The sequence below is a fragment of the Macaca nemestrina genome, chromosome 3 (assembly GCF_043159975.1).
Source record: "Macaca nemestrina isolate mMacNem1 chromosome 3, mMacNem.hap1, whole genome shotgun sequence".
Lineage (NCBI taxonomy): Eukaryota > Metazoa > Chordata > Mammalia > Primates > Cercopithecidae > Macaca > Macaca nemestrina.
Genome location: NC_092127.1, coordinates 25,418,835 through 25,442,494, shown reverse-complemented (window position 1 = coordinate 25,442,494; position 23,660 = coordinate 25,418,835). Strand labels below are relative to the sequence as shown.

The 23,660-nt window shown below is 33.4% G+C and overlaps 1 protein-coding gene across 15 annotated transcripts in view; it reads right to left on the bottom strand.

The window, feature by feature from the left end:
* Window positions 1–23,660, bottom strand: part of MARCHF1 (membrane associated ring-CH-type finger 1) — an 833,115-nt gene that overhangs the window by 681,008 nt on the left and 128,447 nt on the right. Inside the window, exon 1 of one of the 15 annotated variants that reach the window (XM_071092871.1) lies at window positions 9,444–9,948. The exons of the other annotated variants lie outside the window; for them this stretch is intronic. The gene's annotated coding sequence lies outside the window, so the exon portion shown is untranslated. Of the gene's footprint in view, window positions 1–9,443; window positions 9,949–23,660 lie in introns of those variants that run through there. 15 annotated transcript variants of the gene reach the window in all.

Here is a 23,660-nt window from a genome sequence, read left to right as displayed (position 1 = left end):
TGCCCAAATAATGATCACATTATAGTCTATAATGAAATCAACAGATAAAGAAAATTCGGTATTTAAATCAGGACTGTAAAAGAAACAAAGGGAAAGGGAAAGCATAGCTTTGTGAGTATATGCTAAGGCAGGGTATCTGTATCAGGGAAAAGTGGATGTTAAAAGAGAAGTTACATAGACCTAACTTTGTGCTCAAAAAGAAGGATCTCAAATGTATAGAAGGTTGTCACTACATGGCAGCTATTATCAACAGAAGTGTTACCTTGTAGTTTTAAATGTAGTTTTAAATTCTTTGATACATCTCCCTTCAAGAAGCAAAGCCTGATTACCCTCCTTTTGCGTGTGGACTAGACTTAGTGTATTGTTTTTAATGATGAATAGGATAAGGCGGAAATGCTGGCTGCAATTTCAGAGGCGCGGTTATAAAAGCAGCTTTGTGCCTTCCTTTGTGTGCTCTCTCTTTGGATCGCTCATTCTAAGGAAAGTTAACTGCCCTCTCATATGCAACACTGTGGAAAGGTCTGTGAGACCAGGGCTTGAGGCCAGCTGCCAATAGCCAATGGGGGACTGAGGCCCTTTGGCCAATAGTCACGAGTGGTGCTTCTTGAAAGAGGAACTCCCAGACCAAGTTTGAAACAGGGTCTCAGTCTGTCACTCAAGCTGGAGTGCAGTGATACAATCATGGCCACTGCAGTTGAATTAGTCCATTCTCACATTGCTATAAAGAAACACCTGAGAATGAGTAATTTATAAAGAAAAGAGGTTTAATTGGCTCATGGTTCTGCAGGTTGCATAGGAAGCATGATACTGTCATCTGGTTGGCTTCTGGGGAGGCCTCAGGAAACATACAATCATGGCAGAAGGCAAAGGGGGAGTACAGATTTCACATGGCCCAAGTAAGAGCAAGAAGGAGAGCAAGAGGGTAGTTGCTACACACTTTTAAACAAGCAGATATCATGAGAACTCACTCACTCTCGAGAGAACAGCACCAGGTGATGATGCTAAATCATTCATGAGAAACACCTCCATGATCATGATCCAATCGCCCCACACTAAACTCCACCTCCAACATGGAAGATTACAATTCCACATGAGATTTGTGCAGGGACACAGATCCAAACCGTATCATCAGCCTTGATTTTCTGGGTTCAAGCAATCTTCCTACTTCAGCCTCTGACGTAGCTGGGACTACAGGTGTGTGCCACTGTGCCCAGTCCCAAGTTAAGCATCCTTTTAAAAACATTGATATAAGGCTGGGTGCGGTGGCTCACACCTGTAATCCCAGCACTTTGGGAGGCTGAGGCAGGTGAATTACTTGAGGTCAGGAGCTTGAGACCAGCCTGACCAATATGATGAAACCCCATCTCTACGAAAAATATAAAAATTAGCTGGGCATAGTACATGCACCTGTAATCCCAGCTACTCAGGAGGCTGAGACAGATCACTTGAACCCAGGAGGCAGAGGTTGCAGTGAGCCAAGTTCGCGCCATTGCACTCCAGCCTGGGCAATAAGAGCTAAACTCCATCTCAAAAAAAAAAAAAAAAGAAAGAAAGAAAGAAAAAGAAAAAGAAAAAAAATAATATAACATAGTTATATATATTGGGGGGTAACACGTAACATTTTGATTGATGTATATAATATGCGATAATCAAATCAGAATAATTGGGGTAACCATCACCTCAATTATTTATCTTTTCTTTGTGTTGAGAACATTACAATTCTTCTTTACTAGCTATTTTCACATATATAATAAATTATTATTAACTATAATCTCCCTACTATACTATCAAATATTAACACTTATTTCTTCTATCTAAGCCTCTGGTAGTCACCATTCTACTATCTACCTACAGGCTGACATCTGGACTACAACTGCATTAGAGGCTCTTAGCCAGAACCACCCAGTTAAGGCACTCCTGGGTTGTTTTGACTTACTAAATTTGGAAGGAATTTGTTATGCAGCAGTGAATAACTACTACATGTCACTATTATTATTATTATTGGTAAAGGGTTAGAATGTGTATTTGCTTTTATTGTGCAGTATACTGATTTCTGAGACAATAATTGAAATTTCATAATCCCCAGAATGTCAAAATGATCCTGTTCCTGAAAACATTGCTGCCTAGAAATTCTGGGAACAATAGATATGTAAAAAGTAGAACACAAATGCTCAGGAAATCCTTTCACCTTGCAACTAGCAGAATCCTCTCTTATTAAATAGGATGTGGATGGATATAAAGGTCCAGGACTTAAAGTGAGGAGTGAAAACAACTGATGTATTTTCTTCAGTTCATCAAATTCTGTCTCTACCAGTAACTCTATATTGTTTTGGTGAAGAAAGAAAAGGATAAAAATATTTTTAACAAAAAATAAAAATATAATAGTAAAATGTTTTGACGTTAAATAAAAGCACATGTCACCCAATCTGACCTCCCACACAAATTTCTTTCACAGTATTTGTTCCTGACAATCAAAATATGGCTTCTTTCATATTTCTATTGATAGAGAAATGGCCAATTTATTTTTTTACAGCATGCTAAAACTTAGAAATGCCAATTGTTATATTCTTGATAGGTTATAATCTTCTTTTCCCCTTGGACATATTTCTGCAATCTGGATCAAAACAGAACAAATCTAGTGTGTAAAATTGTTCATATTTTGAAATGGTTAACATGACATCTTTTAATTTTAGCAGAGATGTGTGAAAAGAACACTCAGAAGTGCTTGACACACACATTACTAAGTGAGAAAACAGAACGAAAGAGTTAGAAATGAGTATAGACATTTTGATATGCAGTGGAGAACTAAGAGCTCAGAATCAAACCCATGGCTTCAGAACGAAGGGTCCTATCTTTTGCTCTAGTCTTTCAGCCCAAATTATACATAAATAACCAACATTAAAGTATCCAAAGAATGCATTCTTTCTATATACTTTTCTCTGAACCTCTACTATCATAAGAAAGATTCATAATGGTAAGTAATAAATTCTGACAGAAAAATATAAGTTCTTAAATCTATAACCATTTCTACTTTCAGGCCCTAATGACTAATTATGGACAACTTACATGCTTTGACACTATAATTGCAATTAAAATGATTGAATTACCCCTAGTCATATCACAAACAAATTCCTTGAGTTAACGCCTATAAAGATATTATAAAATATTTAATAGGGCGATTGACCAGTAAGAAATTTTGCAATTAAGCCACTGTATTATTTCATTTGCATACAATCTTTTCTAAAGAAAAGAAGGCAGTCACTCACATGACAAGCTTGATTAGTTCACAAAGAACAAAGTCAGTACTAATTTTAGTAAAACCTAATTTTAATCAAGCAACATCATTTTCATTCATCATTTCTTGGTTCTAATCACTGCCAAACAAAAGGGATTGATAATTTTTGAAGGTTAATATAGTTATCACACTACATTTATGCCTATTACTAGAAAACACTGCAAATCCCTCACAATGAATAAATATTATTCCTGGGACTATCACTGGATGTTCTTAGGTGTCTTTGTGTTTATAAAGTTGTATCACACACACAGATAGACATAATGACCAAAGAGTATCTGAAGTCAAGGGAGCATAGAATGCCTTATATTAAGTATATAAGACACTGAACACTAAGAGCAATGAATGATAACCAATAACCAAAAACACAAACCCCTGTCTCCCTATCCTGAAGATTAGAACTACTATTTCTAAACTATAAACTCATCCTTGGCCAATATGCAGTCACCAACTGATTTACAGCTTCTTTGGTAATAATGTATTTCACATGTGGTTATTCCTTTTAATCATAAATAATATGCTTAATGTCATACATTAAAACTCTATGCATCATATCAAAAATGCTTCCTAATATGTTATATTGAATTGTGACCGTAAAATAAATTATCCTTTGCTTGGCTGGTTAGAGTATTTAAATTAGAGAAATTGTATATACACACAACTCTGTATCTTAAATTTCAGTGTAAGATGCAATCAATAGTACTTACACAACTGCAAATGCCACAGACAGAAACACACAGACACATGCTGTATTTTTGTCCATTTTATAAAACTTCTTCAACAGTGAACATGAGTTTTTCTCAACACTGTAACTACCTGTATAAAACCGCCTACACAAAACTAGCTACAACCGTTACCTGTGCAAAACTTCTCCTGGAACCCCATCTGCAGGCTCAGCTGTTTTAGAAGTAATTTCAGCACCATATAAGAGGCTTTTAAGCATCTAAAAAGTAATACTCTTGGACTCAGAATTATAACACAGGATTTAGTAATTAATAGTACCCCATATGTATTTGTTGAATAAATAAATAAATCCTATCAGCAGTTTTACTCTCTTAACTCTTACTTTGTAGTCCAACTCTTATAACTGGGTTTCTGTTTATTTCATAGAACATTACTCTGCTCTTCAAAGTTACTGATAATCAGATCCTGGTGTTATTTACTTTTCTGGAATTTCTGTCTTATTAACCTGCCCAATGACATAATTGTTTTGAGTATAAGGTCCTGCCATTTTTCTCAATGCCCCGAATCCCCAGAGCTTGGCTTTAGTTAAAATTTAGGGTCTAAGATATTACCACTGACTAAAATTTGTCTTCATGGCTGACTTCTTGACTTCTCTATTCATCTCCCCTCTTACACCCCTCAGAGCCTTGGTCTGTTTCTCTCTCATGACAAACCATTATCCTGGACTAAACTACTCTAGGCCAACCACGGGACAGGATTGGTGGCTGTGGATGATATCCACGCCTTTAAAACCATGGCTTGAGTAGATTGTCTCCCCACTAAGTTCCAAATTGTAGGTCCTATCCTCCAAGATGGCCCATTTTCTCTGCAACTAGCCTAGGCAAGAAGGATAGTCAATGACTTATTACTTTTATGGTCAGTGCAAACTGTTAAAAAATGAAGGTCTCTTTCATGTTTGTAAATTGAATCATGTAAATATTTTGGCAAAATTTAAAGGATATACCAACACCATCATCACTACCAAGAAAGAAATTAGTGACATGAAATCTAAATGTATTTCTATAAGGTCACTTTAAAATATTTCAGTTTACAAGAAAACCAAGTTTTTCTTATAATTTAGATGCCACATGAGTATTATCAATTAAAGTTCAAATCAAATAGCAAATTATTTATGAAGCATTTTTAAATAAGAATTTGTGTTTATCCATCATTTACTTCTGAATTGTCTCTATCAATTGCGGTCTATTTTGACATTTTGAATTAAGATGAAATAGAGAACCTCTGGGAAAGTCACAGTGGAATTGCTACCTATCTAAAATTACTATGAAGGATAATTACCTTCTGGATGCAGAATGATTTAACAAGCTATGGTTATTAATATCCAGGTAAACAATTGAAAAATATTTAATTTGACAATCTTCTGAAAACTCTTTCAAAAAGGCTTATAGATTCATGTATGATATGCTGAATAATTGCTATACAATAACTATGTATGGTCATGGCTAGAAAGGTATAATGCAATGCCTACTTATCTTTTCTATGATTTATTTAAACATTTTTTAATAAGACATGGCCATAAAACAACCATAAAACCTTTAATATATAAATATTATATATTATAATTTATAAATTATGTTATAATGTATAATACATAATATAATTATAGATTATAATATAAATATAATATATTATAGATTATAAGATAAATATATTATAGATTATAATATAAATATAATATATAATAAAACCTTGTTTTATTCAGTGAAATTAATTTACTGATACTCCTATGATAGAATAAATGATCAATACAGGGTTTCAGCCTACTTGTTCCCATTTTTCTTTACAAAATTCATTACTGTAACACATTTATAAAGGAAAGATTAAAAGATAAATGTGATGAAATCTTATAATGGATTGACTTGGGATCCTTTTTCAAGCTTTTTCAAGTTACACCCTGTTATCAGAACTAATTCGCCTTAATCTCTTAAATCCACAGAAATGTACAATGAAAATGAGGTGATTTTGAGGCATCTTAACATCTTAAATCAAAGGCAGATATAAAACTTTTTAAAAGATTTTCAGTCTCAGCAGACAAGATGAAAAAGGGTTTCAGTTAAACTACCCTAACTAGAATCCATATTTACTTCAGCACCTGAAGCGGTGCTGTTGATTTACACAGATTCTGATAATCTTTGTTGGGGCCTGATGAAAAGAAAAAAAGTGATTTCACACCAAAATAAGTTTTATTACAACTTCAATCAGGCTAAGGTATCCATACTTTTGTCACACTTTATTTTGTTTCTCCTGCTACAATTTAGTTCCAATTTCCCTTCCTTTATGTCTCTTTCTCCTCACATGCGTTAAAGAAGGGTGTTCTCTAAACGTTTCCCCAGGCCTCTTCTTTATTTCTTCCAAATCATTCACTTCTCATACGTAATTATCAACTTTTCAAGAAAACATTCTTGATTTTATCCAGCTTAGTTTCTGTAGTTACACACAAGGACTATGGGAATAGTCCCCATTTCCTTGTATCTCAAATTTCAAATTCTAAATGGTGCTAAATAACAAAAATATACAAAATTATCTACTTATTCTTTAGAATATTAAATGTTTTCTTCATGTTAGATCTAAAGTGTTTGAACCATTATAAAAATAAATATGTTTCAAAAAATTATTGAACTCAAACTGAAATTTGAGTTCTGTTGTTTTAGTCCTGTTGTTTTTCCCTTTCTATAAGTGCTGAGGATTCAGAACCTTCTCAGATAAAGTTGAAGTTGTCATTTACTTCTTAAGTTCTAGTTTAATTTCTCTTCTACTCTTCTTTCTCCAAAAAAAAAAAATCAGGAACTATTAGTGAAGAGCCTGGTTATATGCAGAAATTGGCATGGCAGCAACTTGGATGGAGCTGGAGACCATTATTCTAAGTGAAGTACCACAGGAGTGGAAAACCAGACTGTATGTGCTCACTTATAAGTGGGAGCTAAGCTATGAGTATGCAAAGGCATACAGAGTGATACAGTGGACTTTAGAGACTCAGAAGGGGAAGAGTGGGAGGAGCCCTGGGGATAAAAAACTACTACACATTAGGTACAATGTATACTACTCAGATGATGGGTGCACCAAAATCTCAGAATTCACCACTAAATAATTCATCTATGTAACAAAAGACCACTTGTACCCTAAAAGCTATTGAAATAAAAAGTAATAAAAACCATGAAAGTTCTTTTGGCCTCCTTTCCCCTAGTTCACATCCTTGACTTTTATACAAGGAGAGGCCACATTGCTTAGGTGTTTGTGTGCTATTTTCAATGTATGTACGGTCTCCTGATATGTTGGAAGCAATACGCTCAAGAATAGAATCTTCCTGATGTCCTAAGGATTCTAATTTTTTAGTACCAAGCTTATTTTAATCACATTTCACAAATCACAATGAACAATAAAAGACACAAATTTTGTCAATCCCACTAGTTTATGCTCTATAAAGCCACTGTCAACACTAAATTAGCAAACATTGACCATTGCTTCTAGGGTGAATACTGGGTTAGGTTTCCACAGTAGCTGGTTGCAACATTTCCATTAATAAATCAATATATAACCTTGTTTTATTCATGCTTTTGTTGAAACACACCTTATATAAAATATGCTGCTGACTCATTAACACTGAACTCATAGGCAACAGGACTCATGCTTGTCCAACACACATATTTTTTTCTGTAAGACACATCGCAGCCTTCTTGCACTTAGGAAAACTAGACAGCACTTTGGCCCTATGATGGGGCCATTTTAAACAGTGAAATCACCAACAAAAAGCACTAAAATGGGAAAAAAAACATGCCACTAAATAGACTGCCAAAAATATGCTTGTTCACGTCATGAGATCTGAAATAAGAGGGCAAAGCATTGTCTTGTTTAACCTCAGGTGGGAACATGTGCATTGAACATCTCAAAGTTTTTGCCACACTGCACATATCTGCAAATGACCACACAAGTGCCAAGGGGTTTTGGGGTTACAAACAATTTAGCAAGTAGTCAAATTCACAAATAAAGAAGTTGAGAATAATGAAGACTGATTTTATATAACCCAAATGATTAATAATGCTCTATTTGGAACACCTTTCAAATAGCAGCTTTGAAAACTAAAAAATATAATTTCTCTCTGACCCCTAAAAACTGTGAAATTTATATATTTCTAACAATGCTTCCTCTGATTTGAGCCTTCTTCCACTTCTCTGCTCATTGTCTATTTCTGGTAACTGCACAACAGTAAAATCCACCTTTGCTTTCAGCAACACAGGACTTGACTCTACCTTTATATCTATCATTTGGTTCTTCAGATTTTCAAATCCAACCACCTCTTTCAAATACACCCAATTTTCTACCATTTTGCACACTTTTCCTTGACCATGCCATGTCTTTAAATACTATTCATTTTCTTTCTGTTTTATTTGGAAATCTTTGAATAAATCACTTACACCTGATGACATAATTATTTCCCTATCAGTCCCAATTCTTTAAAAAATCTGGCTGTTACATACAACACCCAAGTAACATTGCATGCTTCACTAACACCAGAAACCTTTTTTTCTGTCAAGTCTGATGGCTTTGTCTAAGATCTCAGTTAAACAAGAGGCACTTAATGCTATTTCATTTGATATTTTTGCCCATTCTGTGTATCATGCTTTTCTTCTTTGTTTGACATTGTTCTATGCTGCTGCTTCTTTCTCTCTGCTAACACTATCCTTTCTCACTTACCTATTATGTGTAGGCATTTTTAAAAGACCGGGAACATTCAAACACTTGGACCACAACCCACAATAAGAAATACATTTTATATTATGACTTAGTACATGCACATATACACACACAGAAATATGAACATATCGGAAATAAAATTTACAAAATAATTATATTTATTGATTGCAAAACACTCTGATATTGCTTTTTATTCTATGGAATTTATTTTCTTTTTAAATATTAATGCTGCTCAGAAAGTGCTTCTTTCTGAATTTAAACTATCCCTCCAAAATGCAGCGTACTTCTTTGTGTTTGACCTAAAGAGGGGTTTTAAAGTTGAAATGAAAACATAAATTTCAGGCATGAAGTTTTTTATCATCATTAAAATGAGGAAATTAAGAATATGCATTCTTAAACAGACTGGATACAACCTAGTATCTGTATTAACAAATTGCTAAAAAACACTTGGGAAAGAACAATTGATTCATGTGACATATTTTAATGAATATTCAAGAAATTTAAAAATTATTGATTTATCTATACCTGGGAGGATGTTATTTCTACTTTAAAATTAAAAACAATTAACCTAATATAATTCAATGATTCTGGAAAACCACTAAAAGGAAATACTCCATTATGAGCTTTAAGTAGAAATCCATATAGAAGAAATGTATTTTAAATTATGTAAACACTGGTAATTTCCCAATTTTTAGAGAAGAGCTTTCATTACCTTTTCTTGAAAGTTATTTCCACTGAGTGCATAACTGTCAGTTTAGTTCAAAAGCAAATTTAGAAACCCTGGGCACTTGGGAACCCGTTCGTCTCTATCATAGTGGTGAAGTAAATATTAGAATAGACAAAGAGAATCTACAGAGAAAAAACAATAGTAAATCCATTACAAAGTTGAATCAACAATTGACTGGGCTTATTCATACTGACATTTTCCAGATTTTGCATACCAAATATTCTGCAAAATTCAATTTGCATGACTTTACAAGAAAAGAACTGAGTCCTCCATAACTGTACATCCTTTGAAGGCCTTATATTTTAATCACTAATGTAGTAAATTTATATTTGTTTATTTCCTTAACCTTCCTTGGAGGGTAGATTTTAAGTTAAATATTATCTAAAAAGAGATAAAAAAAGTCCATTATTCCATTTTATGTTTTTAACAAATTATGGTTATTTTTATAGTAGCTATTTAACATTGAATCCAGAAAAGAGTTACTGAGTTTCCTACAATAGAAGAAATTATGTTTAATGAATAATATGTATTTATAAATATATGAAATAAAACCCTAATTAACTAAATTCTTGTCAATTTTGCTACTTATTTTTCTGGTTAAATAAATTTTCTATGAATATAAAACCTCTTTTTAATCAGGTCATTTTGGATGAAACTATTTTTAAAATGTCTTATGTATTTCTATAAGGTCTTATGAATAGAAATAATATACTTGACTTTGTTTGGATAATTGGAGACCCTGGTAAGGAAACCTTATATTCTGTTTTACTTAGAGTTAGGATCTCAAGGTTCACAGTTTCTTTGGGCTTTTCACCTGTATAGTGAATGCCTATGGACCACCATTGTCTTTCAGGTGATTATAGGGGTATTTCATTCTTCTCAGCTTCTTGATATGTTACATTTCATCTATTATTTAATCACTTCATATATATATACATACACACATATATATGTATATATACATGTGTATGTATACGTGTATGTATATGTGTTTATATACACATATGTGTATATATACACATGTATATATATATAAAGTTTTCCAGCATCCTTCATAATTGGTGGCCTTAGGTCCTATTGAAATTGTGTATCAAAGAAAAGTGAATAGTCTCTGAGTGAGGGACAAAATAGATGTGTCATTATCAAAGTATAGTATATTCACTTTACAAGAACTCTGAAGCATCCATTATCACTGGATAAAGGTCTAAGTTTACTTATTTGATAGTTCCTACCTGTATGGCAGACACTTGAACTATCATTATAGTTTTAAAAATTTTTAAATAATTTACCTATAGATAATTTTTATTAAGAGACTTTTAGTATTTGGTAATTTTTTAAAACTTTAGTATCCCTAGAGATCTTCCTAATCATGTGGTTTGACATTATTACAGACACACAGTCCTTGACAACTTTGATTTTCCTGCTGGATTATACAGTATTCAGACTGCTTTGTCAGGGAGCCCTACAGTATGAGTAGTTCAAACATACTTTGAGCACAAGTAAGTGTTTTGACAAAATTTGAAAATGTCTCATACTTAGGAACTTTGCTTACCGACCCCACCTAAATGATGGGCGCATCAACATTTCCAGTAATTAAACCATGACACCTTAAGTAAGCATTGATGTTAAACCTGATCATCTCTCAAAAACTTGAATCCCCAAAAATAATTTTTAAAAGAGGATATGTATATGTCATATTCTTCTTTTCATTTCTTTGACTTCCTCTGCAATTTTACAGAACATAGTGTTGATTTTATACTTATGAAAATCTTTCTGACAGCAAGAAACCATTTTTAATGTAATACTATGATTATTTTATAGAAAATATGTTCTTCTATTTCTTGCATTGATAAGTACATGTTTAAGGAGAACAAGAGAGCATCTTGCTTTAAACTTTCACAGTGTGGTCACAGCCATTTATTAATTCAATAAACAGTCATTACACATTTTCTAGGTGCTAAGCATTGACATAAACGGGACTTACAGGACAAATGAAATAGACTTGTTCATCTCAAGATCTGTATGACTTCAAGGGACATGTAAATAAGAACCAGGAGACCTGGATTCCAGTTCTAGTGAGCCATGAGACTGGAATGTTCCTTTATTCTTGTTTTGTCAATAAGCCTCTTCAAGTTCACTTTCAGTTCACAAATTCTAGAATTTTTCTATTAGCCTATTAGTAACAAACAATCCATTAGAGGTGATCACAAAGTACCAGCACATGGGAGGGGCTTGACTACGTTTTATTTGGCTTCACTTTCAAATAACCTTAGCCATCTTTTAGAGATTGCTTTCTGCAATGTATATTGGTGTCTGGATAAGCTTCCAGGACCAACTCCAATGGAGACTCCTCATTCCTCATCTTGCTGTATGTCTGCGTCATTGGACCTCTGCTCCCAGATTGTTACTCCCACCTGGGTGTCTCCCACCATTCCAACTAATCCTTTATCATAAAAGCGGTCTCTTCTTCCTCTGCTTGTCCCTTAAGTCCTCTGAAAATAAGTGGTCCTCAGGCATTCTTATCTTAGGTCCCACCAACTGAAACCGCCTTTGCAAAAATTGTAACAGTGAGAGAATTCAGACATAACTGACTCTATCTTGCTTCTAACCTCACAAGCTAACTGCCTTGGCTCATTCCTGAGCATGGGCCAAACTGACTATGGGAGAAATTTAGTTTACAGTTTAAACTTAAAGCAAGGATTTCAGTAGCTATCATCCCATTCTTTGTTGGGGGAAATTACCTCCATTCCTTGTTAGGGGACTGAAACCACAATTGTAAAACTAATAAAAAGCCACAGGGTTAGAATTATGAGAGAGGGCTGGATTCTGTTAAGGCCTATGCATATTTAGGCAATAACCAGCCGTTCTTCCCTAGCTTGCTTACTGCTCAGGACTCATTTAGCCAGAGGTCACAAGATTGGGGACTTTTTCCCAATTACTCCTATAGATAAGATCGCTTTTGTAAAACCTAAGATTGGTCTTTCAGAGATTTTTTTTAGACTTTTGTGTCAAAGCAACCTTATCTGACCTCACTGGGATCCATGAATCGTATGAAGGAACTGACTCAATTGGTCCTGTGACCCCCTCACCCAGAAACTGACTCAGCCTACGAAGACCATTTGGACAGTCCTATAATTTCATCCCCAACCAATCAGCAGTATCCATTCCCTAGGACCCTGAGATTATTTTTAAAAACCCTAGCCTCAGAACTCTTGAGGAAGTGGATTTGAGAAATACCTCCAGTCCTTCCACTCAGCTGCCTTGCAATAATTAAGCTAGATCTTTGCTGTAACACCACTGCAGTTTTGCTACTGTGGCCTAGCAATCACTCAGCACACATCGTTGTCCTGAGTTCCTAGATTTATTAATATTTTAATTTTTTTGACAATAGTTCGCTTTCCCTTCCCAGTATACAATGATAAGTCTTTGTGGTTTTGTCAAGAGGCCTAAAATCAAGAAATTTCTCCTTTCTGTGTATATTATAATGCACTTCCCAGAAAGCAGAACAGACACATATGCTATTATATAAAGAAATGCAATCCCAGGCAATAGGAAAGAAGGACAAGAGGAATGAAATATGGCAGCAGAGATATTATGTCACTGTTTTTTTCAAACTGATCATGGCTAAATGTAACTGAGATCTTATGCAACTGTCTTCTGCATAGCCAGATAAACTCCATCCTGGAGCATTCCATCTAGCGTGGGAAAGGAGATATTTGCATCTATCATCTGCCAGTCTAAATTTCAGGGGAGCAGAATTAGGCTTCCCTTTCTGACAAGGAATTGGTCAAGTCCCATTGCTTAAGAGCTTGAGAATGTGAGATGTTGTTACAGCCATATTGGAAAATACAATCTACCACATTGTCTCATAATACTCTACACTTAGTAAACATGGGAAGCCATTGGGGAACAACATTACATTCTTGAAGATTATAAAATTGAAGTTATTTTCTTACAACCACACAAAAGTTAGAACCTAGAGAAAATCGGGACCTATACTATACCTGAAGTACTGCTCCAAGCCTCAAATTGCAACATACAACTTTTTAATTAAACACTGACACAACAATAAAGTTATTTAGTGACCAGTATACTAGAGCTAGTCATGTGGTTTCATGAGTTCTTTCCGTAACTCTGTTATTAATTTGTGACTTGGGGTAAGTCTCTTAGCAGCTGAATTTAATTAAAAAATCAAAATATATGCACCAATCCCAAGGTGCATTGTGAGAGTAAATGTCCCATTGTTAAAGCCTCTTAGATATCTGCCTAGTAATGGCTACAAGATTATTATAATGGGGATGGTGACAGTGATTCTTGGAGAGAAAAGGATTATAACGATTTTCTTAGAAATTTATTTTTGTACCTCTCACGGTTTTCCTCCATGTTATCAAAGGTTTCAACATATTCTCAAGCAGCTTCTGAAACAACCTAAATTTTCATATCCACAAGGATTATTTTATATATTCAGAGGAATGTAAACAGGATGAGAATAAATGAATAATGTTTTAAAGAAGTTCAGTAATATATTCTCCATTGTGTTCTAGGGATAAGTTGTTCAATGTTTAGCACTGACCACGTAAAATTAGGAAAACAATTGTAAAACACAAAAAAGGAAAATATTAGTGGCAACATCTCATCCTTAATTATTTCTCATTTCTTTGTATTTATTTCTTCATATAATCAGAAGGATTCAAGACAAAAGATCATAAAAACAATATACTGCTTCATATAAGGGCCAGGAAATTTTAAATTTCATAATTCATTCACCGGAATATGTAAATAAACCAAACATGAACCTCTAAAGCGATGCTTTATATTTACCAAGTGTTGCTAGAATTTCTGCTTACCAAAACTTTCCCCCAAGTGTTGCCGGCATTTCATTTATATCTATTTATTTATTCAACAAATAGTTATAAAGTTCTAAATGAAACTATTTATTTACAATCCCTGGGTAGATACCAACATGAAGAAGATAAAGGTTCTGCCATCAAGGCTCTTAAAGATTAACAGAGCAAGAAGACATGTAATTAAGGCAGAAGGTAGTGAAACATACAAGTAAAGTGGGAAGTTAGGTGAAGAAATGATTGGATCACTTGAAGTGACTTGAAGTCACTGGAAGAAAGGAAGGCTCTGAGCTGCACCTTTAAAATATAGGTTTGATTTTTGATGTATGGGAATGGGAAAGACATTCTGAGGCCCTGAGGCAGAGAGGAGCATAAATAAAGACTGAGAAATGAAAATACGTGATGTATATGTGCAATCAAAGCAGTTTAATGTAGGGAGCAGGGGAAGTTTCCAAAGAGTAGGCAAGAAAGAAAAAGAGAGATGCCTAGATTCCCCATTACTAAGGGTCCCAAATCTAAAATATTGGAAGTTGAATTTTATTTTGTAGATATTGGGGAATCCCTTGAAAATTTATTAGTAGAGGAAGGACACAATAGGACTACATTTCAAGAAGTTTTTTCCTAGCAGTGTATAAGAATGAATTAAGAAAAAAAGTGCCAGGGGTCAGAGAGAACAATAAAAGCCAGCTAAAAAACATGACCCATGCAATTAGATTCCAACCTAGAACACAGACGGTTAGGATTTAAAAAAAAAAAAAAAAAAAAAAAATCTTAAGAGAGTTCATACATTTGATGTGGGAAGCAAGGAAAAGAACAAACTGAAAAATGATTATTTGATGATTAGATAGAGCTTCCCTTGACAGAAATGGAAAATACAAATAGAAAACTTTGAGAGAGGAATTCAGGGACAGAAGAGTTGGAAGAGCAAACAATTACTGAGCATCTCCATACACATTTCTATGCATATTGCCAGTTTTATCCTATTTAACCTCATGATAGATGGTGGCACTGAGGTAGTTGAAGTTATCTGTCCAAGATCACAGATAGTAGCAGGTCTAGAGAAGACAATCAGTTCAGTTTGTATCATGCTAAGTTAGAGGAAGAGGTGGAAAACCTGGGTGACCACATGCAGCACTGATTGGAGCTCCAGAAACAGAGCAGATCCTCCAAGATAGATTTGGGGTGAGTTATGTGCATGGTTAAAGTCATGATGTTTCAGAATGTCAGTGGAGAGAATATGGCATTAAAACAATGTCAATGGAGAGAAAATGGCATTAAAACAAAGAGGCAGGAGAGATGGTCAAAGAAAATAGAAGGCAACACTTTTTCAGTGTAGATATTCAAATTAACTGTTACATCTCAAGGATTTTCATTTGTCACCAGATTTTAGAATGTTCCCCCACAAAGCCAACATAGAAGATGCTCTGAATGTGGACACTGTGGAATATAAACCTTGAAATTGCATGGTACAGGCCAAATACTTTCAGTACTATTTTGATCTTATTGTGTAAACTGGGAGATATAACTAGGGGAAAATTAAAAATCTTTTAATTTTCCACTTCAATATTTCTTAATTAATAAAGTTAACATCACATATATTATACTAATAAATGATGTGGCATTTTAATTATATTTTGGGAAGTTATTTCTCATCCCAGGTTGATTAAATAAATAATTGATAATTGATCATAAACCTCATAAAACATGATAAATTGGAGTTTGGATCTGTTACAACTAAAGCAATTTAAATTTTCTTAAATTACTAGAAGCTATAAACATAAGATGATAAGTTATTTTAACAACATCACCTAGAACAAGAAAAGGATACAAATATAATGGAAAATGGAAATCAAGAAGAGGAAGCCTCCATTAAACCCTTCAAATCTATCAACCAGAAATATCTGAATGTATGCTCTTGTTGCTACTTTTCAAATTGGACTAAATTACTCCCCGCCTCTTTTTGGTTTTTGATTTTGGTTTTGGTTTTCATTTGGGTCAGGCAGTATTGAAAATACTTGAGTAATGTCCTTTCTTCCTGATATTTAATAGACCCACAACAATAATAAAGAAACATATTACTATGAACGATTATTATTAGCAGAATGATTTAACATACATAATCATCACCAATGTGCTAGCCATTATGTAAGATTAAATATTTGGTATAAACCTTATGTTCTTTCCTCTGAGTTTTTCATTTCTGAAATATATTTCCCTAACAAAACCTCTTTGAATTTGCTCTTTCCTTAACATGGCATAAAAAGTCACTTTTTCTATTGTTCAAAGGCATAATACCATTTCACACACAGAACATATAATTATACTGAGCAGATTCAAAGTCACAATGTTTTACTTTTATTTCATGAGATGGTAAGTAAGCCATGAGGTTGAGAACATTTGATAATGCTTGTGTGTAATGAAATATAATGTTTGCCATGGCAGCCTTTCTTCTTTGGCACTTCTAGTAAAATCCTGTATAGCTCCACAGATGCCAAATTTTAGCCTCAGGCCAAATAGAAATTCACATGGAAACAATGATCCCTTTAATACTTCAAATTTTGTTTTTACAAAGTATGTAAACGAATGTGGTTTTGCACTCTAGGTACTAGGATGATGGTAAAGGCAAATTACTTCATGTATTGATAAAACAAAACTTTTTTATTGCTGCCTCCTTTATAATTCACAGTGATTTTGAAAATTCAAGGCCTGGCTTAAGGGGAACGATTTCTTCATTACCTTATTAACCCTTCCAGCAGAATCCTCAACAGAGAGAACACATCACATCATAGCTGCATGCTAATAACTAAAATCTCGATGGGTGAAAATAAAACTAGAACAAAAAAGATACATTTCAAAATTAACACCATAATAAACTGACGATTCAAATTTAAGAAAGATTAAAGGAAAAGTGTAAAAAATAAGTAATTGTATACAAAAAGAGCACATAGCACCAATAGATTTTAAAAATAATTTTTATTTGATTATTTAAGAAAATAATTTTCATCTTAGATAAATCACAAAATAAAGGCTAAGGGAGAAAAACTCTCAAATTACTTTCAGAAATAATATTACTAAACTAAAATGCATTAGAATTTTTAAAAATCTGCCTATATATGAGTATTTTAAAAAGTCCTAAAAGAGATGATTAGCCTCTATAACTTGAGCCATACAATTAAAAGGAGAATTTACTATATTGCCAAGTATGGCTTAAGCCAGTGTTACTGTGAATATATCTAAATATTTGGCTTATTTAAAAAATGAGGCATATGCTCAAATCTTCCCCTCCTGCATCAAACCAAAGAATAGGTAGAGCAGATATTTTTTAAAATATAACTATATGTCTCTCTCCACCACCAAAAAAAAAAAAAAAAGGAAAGAAATCACTAGAGGAATGGGAGAAGACACAGAAAGCTTCACACAAGACAGGAAGCCCTGGAAGCTGCTTCCCAATATAGCCTCCTTCTAAAGTTCCTCCATCCCCACAGCTGTGCCTCATGCTCAGCACCCTCATCAGTAACAAAAAGCAGCCACAGCTCAGGGAGTTCAGCCTCAAAACAAAGCCATTTGGGAAGCCAAAGCTGAGAAACACTAATACCATAAAAAAGAATCAATGAATTTTACATAGTAAAATCCTTAGACATGGTAAGATGAATCAATCAATCAATCATTTACTTTAACAAGTTAATATCCTCAGAGAAAGGAGGAAAATGTTATCAATCTGAAATAAATGTAAATGGTAATATAACAAAAATCTAATAGTAATAAACATGATTATAAATAAAAATGTAAATATTATCAGACAAACTCAAAAAGTGGCAGCGGAGAGTGATGAGGAATATACATTCGGAAGTTCTAAGATCTATTTCTTAGCAGTCCTAGAGTGGACAAGAGAGATAATGTCAGTGATAATGTAAATTAATCTATACTTGAAGAAATAATGCCTGAGAATTTTCCAAAGCCAGGAGTGGGTGAAGAGAGGACAGCCAAATTCTCCAACTGAAAAAGTCCAGTGTATCATGAAAAGGATTAAAATAAAACAACAGGGGTATAACAATAAATTAAAAATAAAACTTGAAAATAATAGACATGAAGAAACACCCAAAAACATTCAAATAGAAATTATAGATTACCCCAAAATGAAGGAAATATAATACTTCAATCTTGTGATTTACAAAATGAAATACAAAAATGATTGTAAAAATGTCTTGAAAATACTGTGTGAGAAGAATTTAAATCGAGAAATCTTGAAATAGTTCAACTTCCACTCAAAAGAGATGAGCTCAATAAAGGCATTTTCAGACATTTGAGGACTTAGAAAGTGGACTACTCAACCTTTTTGAAGTAAAACTATATTCCACTGAGAAGAAAACCTTCAGAAGGAAATAAGCTGTAAAATAAAGTAAGCTCAATGAATTAATAAAATCTATTGTAACATTTAAATAAGTAATGATTTTAAAATGCTTTTAATAACAAGTCAGAACTAAAATAACAGACAATAGGAGGGTAGCAGTGGATTACAGCAAAAATACAGTCTGTTTAGTATACTCAGTTTATTGATTTGCTTGGGGGGAAAATAAATATTGATTAAAGCTAAGCTTTGTGTATATATCTATATCTTCTTATATTTGTTTATTTAATTTTGTGTTAAAATGTTAAGTATATACGTGGGCATTGACTCTAGAGACATGAAAACTTACATTCATATGAAAATGTATACACAAATGTTTATAACTGGTTTATTTGTTATAAACCAGTTATTTGTTATAAACCAGTTTATTTGTTTATAACCAGTTATAAACATTCTAGCCTGAAACTAGAAACAACCCAAATGTCTTTCAAGGAATAAATGGATAAAGAAAATCTGACACATCCATATAATGAAATACTACCCAGCATGAAAATGAAACAAATTACAGAACACACAAAGTTTAGATGCCAAGGGGGAAAAAAGCAATCTCAAAAGTTTGCATACTGCATGATTCTATCTATATAACATTTTAGTAGTCACATTACTATAGAGAAAGAAATCAGATTAGTAGTTGTCGTGGAAGGTATGGAAGGTAGTGCTACTGAAAAGAGGTTGTGTGAATGAGTTCCTTTGTGGACAGAGCAGTTCTGTATCTTGACTGCTGTGTTGATCATACAAATTTATATTTGTTATGAATTTTTTTTTGAGAGAGTCTCGTTCTGTTGCCCAGGCTAGAGTGCAGTGGCATGATCTCGGCTCTGGGTAGCTGGTGTTACAGGTGTGTGCCACCGTGCCTGGCTAGTTTTTGTATTTTTAGTAGAGATGGGATTTCTCTATGAAGGCCAGGTTGTTCTCTGTATTAGTCAGGTTTCTCTTAGAGGGACAGAATAGGATGTATATATCCTATATAAATAGGGTATTATATATATAAACTCCCCTTTATATATATATAGTTAATACTTAATAAATTCCTATATATAATATATGTAGCTATACATAAGGTTAATAATTATCTATGGGAGTTTATTAAGTGTTAACTTTATATATATGTATAAAGGGGAGTTTATATATATATTATATATGGGAGTTTATTAAGTATTAACTATATACATACACAAACGCATATAGTGTGTATATATGTGTATACATATATAGTTAATATTTAATAAATTCCCATATATATGAAGTTTATTAAGCATTAATATATATCTATAAAGGGGAGTTTATTAAGTATTAACTTATATGACTACAAGGTCCTACAATAGACCGTCTGCAAGCTGAGGAGCAAGGAGAGCTGGTGCAAATCACAAAACTGAGGAACTTGGAGTCCGATGTTCAAGGGCAGGAAGCATCCAGCATGGCAGAAAGATGGAGCCTGGGAAGCTAGTAGGCCCATCTCTCCCTTTCATGTTTTTCTGCCTGCTTTATATTTGCTGGAAGCTGATTAGGTTGTGCCCGCCAGATTAAGGGTGGATTTGCAGTCCCCAGCCCAATGACTCAAATGTTAGTCTCTTTTGGCAACATCCACACAGACATACCCAGGATTAATACTTTGTGTTCCTAAATTCAATCAAGCTGACACTCAGTATTAACCATCACAATCTTAAACTTCTGACCTCAGGTTATCCACTCGCCTCAGCCTCCCAAAGTGGTGGGATTACAGGCGTGAACCCCCACGCCTAGCCATGAATGTTATAGAACTATATACATACACATATGTAAATGAGTCATGCCAAATCGGGTGAAACTGTAGCCTATCTAATTCTATATAACAATATCAATTTGAGGATTTTTGATAATGTGGTGTAGTTATGTAAATGTTGCCATCAGGGAAAGCTGGATGATAGATACATAAATATCTCTGTTCTCATATTGCAGCTTACATGAGTCTCTAATTATTTCAATATATGAAGTTTAAAAAATAAAGAACAGAAACAAAAAATAAAGAATTGCCCCTAAAATAACAGAAATTATAACTGCCCAACCAGTGAAGGGCAAAATACAATGATCAATGAAAAGGCAAGAAAGATGAAAAATAAAAATCAATGAATGAACAAAAAAAAGTAGAAAAGAAAAAAGTAATATGGTAAGAATAGGTCCAAATTCTTCAACAACACCATGCATGAAAATGAGATACTTACCAATTTAAAAGATGGAGAATATCAGAGATAACAAGATCCAACTTACGCTTTACAACAGATCCACCTAAAATCAAGTGGCACAGTAATGTTGAAAAGAACAAAAACAAAAAAAAAAAGGAAAAAGTAATGACAGACAAAATGTAATAGTTGTTGAATTTTTAAAATAAAAAAGAGAAAGTTTTCAAATGAACAAAAAAAGTCAAATGACATAACAATTGGGAGTCTTTATGTACCTTGTAGAACAGCCTTAAAATATATAAAGAAAAAGTGATGCAATTTCAAGAAAAAGCCAACAAACTATAAATCATATTTGATACTTTGAGATAACCCTAAGAAATTAATAGACCAAATACCTAAAAAATAAGAAATGTATTGAGGTTATGAACAACATAATTAATAAACTTAATTGCTTTGACTCAAATAAAGAATAAATCTTCTAATCAAACATTGAAGGAATATTTATAAAATCTGACCACCTAGTAGATCACAAAGGCATTCACCCACACAAAAAAAATGTTGGCCTGGCATGGTGGCTCATGCCTGTCCCCCTAGAGCTTTGGGAGGCCGAGGTGGGAGGACTGCATGAGGCTAGAAATTGGTGACCAGCCGGGCCAATATAGTGATACCCTCTCTCTACAAAAATAAAAAATAAAAATAAAAGAAAAATATGTTTAAATTGTATCATAAAAGTCACTAAGCACTGATCACAATGCAATAAAATTAGAAAACAACAAGTCAAAAATCTAAGTATCTGAAAATTTTATGTATTAGACATTAAATAAAAGAGAACTGTGAACTACTTCGAACTGAATAGAAATGGTATCATTATTTTCCAAACTCCAGGAAATCTCCACAGTGGTGCTCAAAATAAAATTTATAGCCCTGAATGTATTTGGGTGAAAACAAAAAAACTAAAAATGTGAACTAACTTGTAGCACAAGAAGCTAAAAAAAAAAAAGAAAGAAAGAAAGGAAAAGAAAAAGAAAAAGAAAGATTATAATGAAGACAGTGAACTAACAAAATAAAAAGCATTGGCTTTTTCCAAAGAATTAATTGAATAGACAGGATTTTTTTTTTAAAAAAAAAAGAAGGGAAAAATAAGCAAAGTATTATCAATGAAGAGGAGACATGAATACAGACAGAAAACTTTTAAGCATCACGGGAGAATATCAAGAAAAATATTATGAAAATAATTTTGACAGTTTAGTTTCTATGAACAGCTTAAGAATGTGTACAAGAATAAGTTGAAAACATGACTAGACCAACTACTATAAAATAAATCAAAAGAAGGCTTTAGTAGCTATGCCCAAAAGCATATACTTACAGCTAGGAACATAAACTGGTAGTCAATTTGGTGTGTATTCTGGTCATTTTTTTAATATAATACCATATCACTGATTAATTCTATGTCCAAGAATACTTTATTTAAAAAGGAAATAATACTCTAAGATGGTGAAGCTGTGGGGAAGCTGTTATACTCATGAAGAAATTATAGTAGTGTAATTGTCACAATTCTGTAGACAGTCATTTGATGATACATTTCAAGAACCAAAACTTTCCATAACCATGGAATTTATCCTTACGAAGAACTCAAAAAGAAAGAAAAGCTATAAATAAACTGTTCATCACATAATATATACAAAATTGGAAACATTAAAATTGATGGTTAGTTAATTCTTAAAATTAAAATGCAGCTACTCAGTAAAACTTTGAAATGTGATGCAGCAGCAAAAGGGTGCCTGTTCAGAATGTAAACACAAACATATCTACACCTAGGCTCATCTATGTATCTGCTTTTCCTTTAATTTTATCTTAATTTTTAAAAAATAATTGGATAATTTTTCTTGTTTCTCTTATGAATACAATACATTTTGTAAGTTAGATTTTTCTTTTTAGTGTGACTCCAAAACCTTAGAGATATATTGGAGGCCAAACCATATAAAAAATAATAGGTTAGGTAGTATGATAAATTGTCAGTTTTGTTTCATCCTTTTTTTCTAACACATTTGTTTTGTATTTAATTAGGCTAAATTACATTCTGATCTACTAACTAGCTGTAAGATAAATTTCTTTGAAAAACCATGAGATAGTGATAAAATATATATATATTTGAAAAATATAAAATATATAACATATGATATATAATGTATATTTTTTAATGTTTAATAAAACATGAAATAAAAACCATAATAAAATCAATAGTGTGGCCAGGCGTGGCAACTCCCGCCTGTAATCCAAGCACATTGGGAGGCCAAGGTGGGAGCATCACTTGAGGTCAGAAGTTCATGACCAGCTTGGCCAATATGGTGAAACCCTCTCTCTACTAAAAATACAAAATATTAGTGGGTCATGGTGGCAGGTGCCTGTAGTCCCAGCTGCTCTGGGGGCTGAGGCAGGAAAATTGCTTGAACCCATTACTGGGTATATACCCAAAGGAATAAAGTCATTCTGTTATAAAGACACATGCACACTTATGTTCATTGCAACACTGTTCACAATAGCAAAGACTTGGAACCAACCCAAATGCCCATCAGTGATAGACTGGATAAAGAAAATGTGGCACATATACACCATGGAATACTATGCAGCCATAAGAAAGGATGAGTTCATGTCCTTTGCAGGGACATGGATGAAGCTGGAAACCATCATTCTCAGCAAACACGAGAACAGAAAACCAAACATTGCATGTTCTCACTCATAAATGGGAATTGAACAATGAGAACACATGGAAACAGGGAGGGGAACATCA